At 39.8% G+C, this 10902-nt stretch overlaps 1 non-coding gene across 1 annotated transcript; it reads right to left on the reverse strand.

The window, feature by feature from the left end:
* Positions 1 to 10273: 10273 nt before the first annotated feature.
* LOC119625498 (small nucleolar RNA SNORA70) lies at positions 10274 to 10406 on the reverse strand. The gene has a single exon (XR_005241690.2). It is a non-coding gene; the product is annotated as a small nucleolar RNA SNORA70 (small nucleolar RNA).
* Between the last annotated feature and the right edge of the window lie 496 nt (positions 10407 to 10902).

Below are 10902 nucleotides of genomic sequence, written 5' to 3' on the forward strand. Positions count from 1 at the left end.
TGAATCTTCCTCTGAGATAAAGGGCAAATGTGTTTCAGTGATAAATTTTGATGGGAAGAGGGTGTCATAGGTTGTGGAATGAAGAACATTGCAGAGCCCTGGGGCTCCATTTGCTCTGCTGCAGAGGCCTGGTCAGGGCTCTCTTATTCTGAGTCATTGAGGTTTGGGGATTTCTCTTAGATTCTTAACTGTGGGTGAGTGGAAGGTAGAACATGTTGGAGCTCTAAGACTTCCTTTTAACCCCTGACATTTGTTGCTTAGGGTCACATAAAGACAGACGGAAAATGTTCTTGGATGTCAGGTACAGGCAATACCATTTTCCCCCTAAAACCAAATCTATTTTATTTATTTATTACTTATTTATTTAATTTTAGTATTTTTTTCAGGCAATACCATTTTCAGGAAACAGACCCAGAAATGTCACACACTTTGTTTAATATCAAGAAAATAGTGCTTCTTTGAACCACGATTATTGATTTAGATGCTCGAAAGGTCAGTGAGCTTCAAGAAAAAGATCCTCCATATAGGATGTTCCATTTTTTTCTGTAATTTCTTTTTACATTTTTTTATTATTTTATTTTACTTTAAATTCTAGGATACACATGTAGGATGTGCAGGTTTGTCACATAGGTAAACATGTGCCACGGTGGTTTACTATACCTGTCAACTCACCACCTAGGTATTAAGCCCAGCATACATTAGCTATTTTCTGTGTAATTTCTCACCCATGGTTCAGTATAGCAAAATTTCCCCCAGAAGCATGATGTCGATAGTTGGTAACAGTAGTTTCTGCTGTAATTTTGCTTGTAATGATTCAATGCTGCTCTCTTAGACAGTGAGGGGGAGAGTTGGCTTCTTCTTGGCTCTGGAAGTATGGTGGTGGTGTTATTATTGCATGACATTTAAAGATGGAGATGGCTTACTTGAACATGAGGGCAGGAGTTTGTGTCCATTTTGTTCATTTTTGAAAGTTCAGTTTCTAGAAGAGTGCTTAGTAAATAAATTACTGGGTACTCAGTCAATATGTTCTGAGTAACAAATAAGTATTTCCAGTATTATGAGATTTTTTTAAATGCAGAACCTGGTTTTTGTCAAGTCACTTTAAAATAACGCTTATTTGTATGCTTCTGCCTAAAAAGAGTATGTTAGAGATTTCTTCTTGCAAATGCTGTAAAAATGAATGCCACAGTGGTTAGAATAGGCCCAGAGACTAACTGCTGAGTTAATCCTTGCTTCCTGTTTCCTAGCTGTGTGTTTTTTCCTTATCTTTGCACCTCTGTTCACTCTTCTTTAAAGTTGGGATGATAATAACAGTGTAATATTAGTACCTCCTCTGTCACCACATTTTTGAAATAAGTTGATATATAAAGCACTTAGATCAGTGGCTGTCCCATACAAGGTACTCAAATATTAACTATTAATATTTTAATCTCATTATCCATTTTCCAGCACATGGTTTATTTTCTGTAATAATTTTTGAGTGACTAATAATGTTTCTCTATTAGAAAAAATGTAAACTACTTCAATATTTAGAGTCCTTTTTTAAGATATTGAAAAGGAGTAAAAGAGTATAATGGTTAAAAATATCACCACTTGACTAGTCTAGGCATTAATAATACCTTTGAGAGAGAGGGTGGGCTGAGTAAATCATGAAGATAAATATAACTTTTTCATTGACTTCTCTCAGGAGCTGGAGAGCAAACATATTTCTGTGGGAAGGAGGCAGTGCCTTCCTCTTCTAATCATAGATCATGTCCACCTTGGCAAGTTCAGGGCCTTTCATGGGATTTTATTGTTGAGAATCCAAAGAAAACACAGTTGAGAGTGAGGTCTCTGAGGGTGGCTTGTCAAGATGAATGTCTGCACCATTTTCCTCTTACAACTATGCCTACGCACAAAGTATATCACAGAGGTAAGTGACTCCATCCTTAATCTCTCACAGTTTGCTCTCTTTCTCCCATGCCAATAAATTCACCGTGGCTAAATTCACTGATGTTCTTCTTAATAGTCAAACCCCATAGTCCCTCCTCAGCCCCCCATCTTGATTCTTTGAAGTGTTTCCAGCATGTTATCCTTTGTGAAACTATGTCCTTGAAGTCTCAGACAATCCCCTTTCACCTCATCTTCTCCTCTAGCCACCCTTTCCTTCTCATTTCCCTGTGGCATCTCCTCTTTGCTTCCCTATTATGTGTTTATGGTTTGGGGTTCTGTATTTAGTCTTCTCTTCACATAATTTCATCTTCACCTAAGTCTTGCAGTATTGTGTATTAATTAGTGTAGTAGACTGATTAAATGGATTCCAATGATATCAGGTCCCAATCCTTGGAATCTATAGATGCTACTTTATTCGCTGGGGTGGGCATCTTTGTAATTAAGTTAATGCTCTTCAGATGGAGGGATTACTCTGCATTATCCTGGGTTATCCAGGTAGGCCCTGAATGCCATGATTCAGTGTCCTTATAAGAAGAAGAGTGAGGGAGATTTGATATAGACAGGAGGGGAGAAGGCAACGTAACCACAGAGGCAGTGATTGCAACAATGCTGTCATGATTCAAGAAATGCCATCAGCCATCTGAAACTGGAAGAGGCGAGAAATGGAGTCTCCCCTAGCATCTCCAGAGGGAGGGTGCTTGCCAATACCATGATTTTGACCCTGTGATACTGATTTTAGGCTTTTGGCCTCCAGAACTGTAAGAAAATAATCTGTTATTTTCAACCCAAGTTTGTAGTAACTTGTTACAGGCACCACAAGAAAGGAATACAACTAAAAAATATAAAACGGGTGGCTTTAATTACTATCTTTTTTCTGAGTGTCAGATCCACATAACCAAACACCTGCTGGACATCCCTACCAGCTTTTCCCTTTAATAATGGAGCTAGCCATTACTGAGCACTTGCAATGAAGAGCTTTAGGCACTGTTCTAAAGCCCTTCAGAAATGTTACCTCATTTAATACTCACTAAAACCTTATTAGGTAGATACTTTATTATCCTTGCTTTATAATGAAGGAACTGAGTCACAGATAATTTAAGCAGCTTGCTCAAGGTTGTAAATATGGTAAATGCTAGAGCTGGAATTTGGGTCCAGGCCTGATCTGGCTTCAGAGCCAACACTAATGACAATGATGCCTCAAATTGCGTGATGTCTCAGGTTACTCAGAGTCTGTGCCTTGCCCAGGCAGCAGTGTACAGGACCTCTGAGGACAGATCGCTTTAGATGAATTCAGAGTCGTTACTACCTGCCAGGTGCTTAGTGCCAGTCACTTGCAACCATTACCAGGGGCAACTTGCTGTTTTCTGTTCAAATATTAAACTATTAAAATCTGAGACAAGAAAGTTTCCCAAATCTCATGCAACTTCAGAGACGGATCCTATACCAGGAGGAACACCTGAGCCAGACAGGAATTATTGTGGCCTCCTAAAAGTCTCATGTTTATTGATAAACTCTGTTCATAGAGTGCTGTGGCTGTCATGTTGCCATGGTCACTTTCAGTGTGTTACCATTGGGCTCTGGGAGCAAAGTAAAAAAGTTGAAATTGAAATAATCTCTTTAAGCATTTATGGAGTTTGATCCTGTCAGGCCTCTGAGCCCAAGCCAAGCCATCACATCCCCTGTGACTTGCACATATATGCCCAGATGGCCTGAAGTAACTGAAGAATCACAAAAGAAGTGCAAATGCCCTGCCCTGCCTTAACCGATGGCATTCCACCACAAAAGAAGTGAAAATGGCCGGTCCTTGCCTTAAGCGATGATATTATCTTGTGAAATTCCTTTTCCTGGTTCAGCATGGCTCAAAAAGCTCCCACACTGAGCACCTTGTGACCCCCACTCCTGCCCGCCAGAGAACAACCCCCCTTTGACTGTAATTTTCATTTACCTACCCAAATCCTATAAAACAGCCCCACCTTTATCTCCCTTCACTGACTCTCTTTTCAGACTCAGCCTGCCTGCACCCAGGTGAAATAAACAGCCATGTTGCTCACACAAAGCCTGTTTGGTGGTCTCTTCACATGGACGCGCATGACAGATCTTCCATGCTGTGTTTGGTAATCTGGAGTCTTGGCTGTTCAATATTCCCTTTCTAGTTCCTCCTTTATAGTTATCACTTGAAATGTGAACAATAATAAAATAGCCACAATATCTTAGTTATCTACTAGGTGCCAAGTGATATACATACACTATCCATTTAATCTTTTTCACAGTTATACAAATAAAATATTTTTGCCATTTTATGTATGAGAATAACAAACGCTTAGAGAGGCTAATTTGTCCCAGCTCACACAGCTAGTTAGTGACAGAGTAGAGTTTGGATTCAGAGAAGCAATTAAAATTATTGAACTGAATAAGATTAAAGACAATTGTTTCCTCAGGTCACTTTGGGCAGGGCTGAGGTAGGGGGCAGGAAAGAACCAGGTTCTTCATAGTTCAGGAAGACGCCAGTTCCAGTTTCTTCTGCATTCTCCAAAGAGCCAAATATTGTGATTTCTGCCTGAGATTGCTTCATGCTTGGACACAATGGACTTTAGTAATAGTGCTGATATTATTTTTGTTATGTAAGTCTTTATAGCATGCAGTGCTTCTGTCTAAAAGAGCTCTTTCTGTAAGCCTGGGAGGGCAGGGACTCACCTTCATCCTCAGAATCCTATGGGGCTAATTCCTTTGTGCAGAGGTAGATTTTCTGTGAAGCTAAAGAAGTTTACATCTTCAGGGACTCTCACTTGCTTGAGCATATGCTTTTCTAATATTTGAAAGTGTAAAACATTTTAGCCACAATTAAGACTGCAGTTAAGGCTGAGTGTGGTGACTGACACTTGTCATCCCAGCTACTTGGGAGGCTAAAGCAGGAGTGTAATTGCTTCAGCCCAGGAGTTCAAGGTTACAATGAGCTATGATCACACCACTGTACTCCAGCCTGGTGACAATGACACCTTCTAAAAACAAAACAAAACAAAACAAAAAAACAAAAAAAACCTGCAGTCTCTTTTCATATGAATTCTTTTCCTTGCCTTTTCATGTTGGATAGTCCCAGACTGGCTGTGGACATTTTCGAGATTTGGCTAATGGGAAATTAAATTGGGAGTCTCTCTATTTGGGTTTGGTGAGATGGATTTACGTGGTCTGCAGTCATTTTCAGGTATAGTAATAATTATTGCTACCTGTCCACGTGCAGGAATACTTTCAGAAATCCACTTCCCACTCATCTGGGATCACAGAATGAAGACACAGTGGTTGTAATACTATATGAACATGTTGTGCTGTGCCAGAAGTATGTGGGCAGTAGAGGAGAAAGGAGACTTGAACATTTTTCAAGTCATCATAACAAAAAATTGTAAGCAAAAGTTTTGAATCTCATCGATGCCGTGTTAAGTCAGAAAAGTCAGAAATCCTCTCCTACCACACATAGGGGTGCAATCAACGAGTATGCAATTAGGAAGAAAAAGTAGAAAAAAATGTACGATGAATGAGGAAGTTAATAAATATTTTTCTGTATTTTTTTTTGATGTTTGTGGTATTTGTTAGCTGTTTATATGTATACTTTGTGGTGATTTCTCATCTTAACTAAATATTCACCTATATCTATTACTTATAATGTTTTATTCTATTAAAGAGGGCCCCCATAATTATATAATCTTATGTAATCTGCCCCTGCCAATGCAGGATTTAAATGTGCACTAACTAATTAGACTCTTCACTGAATCTTGGTGACAGGAGGGAGGAGGAAGAATCCAGACAGGTGGACTGCCAGGGGAGTGGCTTCGAAACTGGACCAGGACATGGGCTCTCTTGCTCTGGTGTAAGCAGGGCCGGTCCCACGTGTTGTCTTGGTCCCCATGCCTGACTCATATTGTCGTCTTTTTTCAAAAGGCCAGTCTAATGAACAGGTAGCTGTCAGCACTACAAAGGAGGGAAGACTACCCCACAGGCTACCACATCTCTTCTCCACCTCCTGTGGTGGCCTAAAGTATTAGAACTAGAGGCACATTCCTTTGGGTTTGGTAAGTTTTTTAGTGTTTGAGAATAAAATTAAAAGCAAATATTTTACAAACAATTTCATCGTAAGTCAATATTAAATATCCCTCAGTCCCGAGGTTTAGGAATGTTGATGAGGACGATTATGATAACCTACCAATTTTGAACATTTACTATGCCTCAGGCAATGTGCTGCACAGTGTAATGTGTGGCATCTCAGTCAATCCTGCAACAGGAGGAAACTGAAGTTTGTAGGGTGTCATGCAGCTCTAAGTGACTAACAAGAGATTAAGGCACAAAAATAGTTAAATGACAAATTATGAGGCAAAGGCTTTAAAATTTCAGGTATTTCCCAATTATGCCTTGGGCTGGTCCTTCCCTTTGCTGTTTTCCTCAACTCTAGTAAAATGCTGATCACTACTTCTCTTAATCACAAGGAACAGAGTAGAATATATATGTGGGGTTTAAAAAATTAACCCCTATGCAATGAAAATATGTTTTCTTCAGCATAAGAAACAAAATTGGTATTAAACACCAAACGACACCTGGATTGCAGAAAAAAAATCAATTACCAAGGGGGAAAAGGTTTGCAAGACAGCTAGAGCTAGGCAGTTAAACATTAGCATTCAATGGTTTGAAGTGTTTGGGTTTTGCAATGGTGTGGTTTGGAAGCTTTCCAGCAGAAAAGCTATTTTATTTTAAGAGGATAACTCTCTGCAACATTTTCTTTGCTGAAATAATGTGATCCTTAATGACGTCTTATATGACCCAAACTTTAAATAGACCCTATTATTTTAGCTGACCTCATTCTAACCAGGTTTTTACCGGTCAGCCATGAACTATCAACAGCTTCCTGATAATTAATCCTACTTGCCCAAATAACTGTTAGCCTGTTAGCCTTATCTATGCTAAGAGGAAGCTTTTCTATGCACCAGACTTCCTCAGTGAATAAAACACAAACTGAAATTCTGCAGAAAGGGCCAACATTGTGAGGTTTGAGAATGAAGAAACAGATTGAAGATTACGATGCTGCCCTGTCTTCAGCTCCTTACTTGCTGAAATTCTGTGGTTCATCTGGCACAGGAATGGCTTTACAGTAGAGTCAGCAGCACAACTGCTCAGATCAGGAGTGGTTCTCTGGATGACTATCAAGATGCATGGACGACAACAACATACGCAGTTACCTGAGTGGTCTGGATTGCTCTAAGAAGCAATGGGGGAAGATATCTCAAGTAGCCACTAGAGTTGTTTCCACTAGGGTTTAATTTTGTGCCATTAGAGGCTCATTCTTTTGACTCTGAAGAGCTCTAAGATTCTACTAGGAAAATACAGCTGCAGCCTTTGGTTGTCACCTACTCAAATGCAAGACTGGTGTTTGATAAAAGGAGGGAAAAGAGGCATGCTGTTATAACTGATGCTGTCAGGACTCCAGGAAGAAGAAAGGTGATGAAATAACAAAATTGCTTTCTTCATTTGGTGAAGGGAGTAAGGAGCTCATGCTGGTCCCATCTAGCAATTTGTAAATGGGTTGTTTGAACATATGGGTCTTAACATGTTCATAGATTGTGGGTGTGTGTTTGTGTGTGTAAAATGAAAAGGCTTATTATTAGATGTAGCCTTTTGTCAGCATAGTATAAAGTTCCTCAGGTAAGGGCATGCTTTGTAATTAAAGGATTTCTGCATCTGCTAATTGCCCATGACATGTACCTTTTCTTTCCAAGTCACATTTCTGATTTTCAATGATGATTTATTACTAACCTGTTTTCTCATCATGTTAAAAGCATATCCCAAATAGTTTAAATCCAATGTGCTCCAGTACATATAAAGAGACTTATTAAGATGATCTTTTCTAAGAAAGGTGATTGTATCTTACATTATACAAAACAAAACATAAACATGACATATAGTCCAGTGCACTGTGCATTTTCATTTCTCACTGTGGCAATGATGTGAATTTTTGGACACGTTTATGGTGGTGACTTTATACATTAAACTGAGCAGAGACCAGATTGCATTGTGAAGTTTAGCAAAGCTAGAATTGAAAACTCAGAAGCCCAAGAAACATTCTTCAGAAGGAATGAAGACTGAGTAGATGTAGGATTTAATATTTCCTGCATGGTTTGGAAATATTCTGGATTTGTTTCTAAACTTTGCTAGACATATGTCAATGACTCAGAAAAGTCATGCTCAACAGAGAGGTGAGAGAATGACCTACTGGTGACCATCAGGTTATGTTTCAATTTTTAAAATATGTATCCTTCAGAGAAAAAATGGCCGGTTACATGTCATTTTCCAATGTTAATGGTTCAATTTTACTAGATTTTTACTATGCTCAAGTTATTATAATTTTTTTTAAAGAATAGGTGGAACATAAACATAAGAATGTGAAACTTAAAATACATCACAGGACTCTGTTTCCTCTTTTTTTTTTATGTCTCCTTTTAGGTGACCTCTTCCATTTCCATGTATCTGAAGACATCTTTACCTTCTTTCTTTTACCATCACCACTTTAGTCTAGGCCAGTGCCTTTTTGATCACTATGAAGAATAACAAAATCACTTCACAATATAATCCAGTACTTGCAAATGCATGCCTATATGCACAAAAATTTGAGAGGAACTGTTATGAAATGATGTGGTGGTCTCTGATATTTTCTTTCTTTCTTTTTTTTTTTTTTTGACAGAGTCTCGCACTATTGCCCAGGCTGGCGTGTAGTGGTGGGATCTTGGCTGACTACAACCTCCACCTCCCGTGTTCAAGTGATTCTCGTGTCTCAGCCTCCCAAGTAGCTGGGATTACAGGTGCCTGCCATCATGCCTAGCCAACTTTTGTGTTTTTAGTAGAGGTGGGGTTTTGCCATGTTGACCAGGTTAGTCTCAAACTCCTGGCCTCAAGTGATCCACCTGCCTTGGCCTCCCAAAGTGCTAAGATTACAGGTGTGAGCCACTGTGCCTGGCTGATTTTTTCTATTGTACATTATTCTCTTTCAATGATATTGTGTGTTAAGACCACTAAAATGACTGTATAACACTGATGGGTTGTGACCTATAGTTTAGATAGCAGTAATATAAAATAGCATCACCATTTGCCCAGATATCTGCAGCAGTCTATTAACCCGTTTCTCTTCTATTTTTCCCTCATGAATTCCCCATACGGCAGCAAAAAGGATCTCAAAAGATCAATCCAATCATGCAACTCTCCTGCTCAAAGCCTTCAATAGCTTCTTACACTTACACAAAAAAATCTAAACTCTTTCAAACTCCTCACCACACCTACATGATCTGACCTTTGACATTCTGTTCAGCCTAATCTCATGCCATCTCTCCCTTCCTCTGCGTGCTCTGGTTCCACGGAACACATTTCAGTTCCTCCGGTACAAGAGATTCTTGCCTGCCTGGGTACAAATTGCTCCCTCTGCCAGGAACACTCTTTCCCCAATTTCTCATGACTGGCTGGTGTTTACTCTTTAGTCTGGTCTTATTTTCTCTACAAAGACACCTTTTTTAACCATCCCAGTTACAGTGGATCATTCCTTCCTATTTTTTATGTCAACCCATTGTTTGAACACTTACACTTGGAAAGATGGAAAGAAAATATCACAGCTAGAAAACTGACCAAATAACAGGCAGGATGGGGGTGGGTAGAGGGCTCACAGCAAGAGATAGTGGAGTCTTTTAGGGCTGGATGTGTTCATCTTAGGATTAAGGACTTAAAACTTTGGAACTATGACTTTGCACAATGTATCTTGCCTATAATGCCTGCCTTTTCATTTTTGTGTAATATCAAATTGTATTAATTTAGAAAATTCTACATGCCTCTACTTTGCTAAGAAGGATGAAGGAAAGAAAGGGTTTGGTTACACATATGCTCACAATTTTTTTTTTTTTTTTTTTTTTGACAGGAAGTACTGTTGAGCCTAAGAGGCGACAGAACAGTGGAAGCCTTCCTGAGTGCAGGGCCTGCCACTTGTTCAGGAGCCATGACTGGGGATGCTTTTGACCCCACAGCCATCTGAGATAAGCCACTTCTCAACTACCATGTCTTCAGATTCATCCACATGAAACTTGATAGAGCCCCATTTCTTTGAGATGTGGCCAGGCAACTTGAACTTGGTCCTGTGTAGGAACTCAATCACATGCTCCTTGTTCTGCACCTTGGTATGGATGGACATGATGACTTGGCCAATGTAAATTGTGGCCATGGTACCCTGGGGCTTTCCAGAGATACCCTTCACACCTGTTTGGAGCCTACACTGGGAACAGTGTAAGGTCAAAGGTCGGAGACATAAACATAGATTGGAAACGGCTGTCTCCTATGTTCTTTAGAGCAACCCATACAAGAAACAAGCTATGTATATGACAAAGGGGGCTGTTGTTTGTAGCCATCACACCGAGCCCCTGTGAGGAAAGGAGTGCAGCTGGCTTAATTGACTGCAGAAGATGAATAATTTTAAAAGTCTGCTGAGTCCCAGAATTTGGGGTGACAGTGGTAATCAGAGTGACAGAACTCTAGAGAAAGGCAGTATTCATAGAAAAGAGTCAGAGGTTGCTGGTGGGGTCAGCTCCCACTAGCTGGAGGTTCTTTTCTTGATTCAGAACTCACAGAGTTTTATGTGGTGATTTAATAAGAAAGATGTTTCCATCCTTGAACCATCCCTTCTCTAGCTTGGAGGTCCTTCCTGTGCTATAAAGATCACAGATAATTTGCTGGCTTTGTACAAGGGCAGTACTGTTGAAAGGGACCTGCAAGCTTCTTTGTCCTAGGGACTAAAAGTCCCTATTTTTGCCCCAGCAGTTCCAAATCTATAAACAGATATTTTCACATGGTATCACTCCTCACCAGTTGCCAGTTGGAGGATGGAGATGCAGGATATAATAGTTGTTTCTGAGTTCAGGTAGAACTTGGAATCAGCCAAATTTGCCTTAGGCTCAA

The sequence above is a fragment of the Chlorocebus sabaeus genome, chromosome 13 (genome assembly GCF_047675955.1).
Source record: "Chlorocebus sabaeus isolate Y175 chromosome 13, mChlSab1.0.hap1, whole genome shotgun sequence".
NCBI classification, from domain to species: Eukaryota; Metazoa; Chordata; class Mammalia; order Primates; family Cercopithecidae; genus Chlorocebus; species Chlorocebus sabaeus.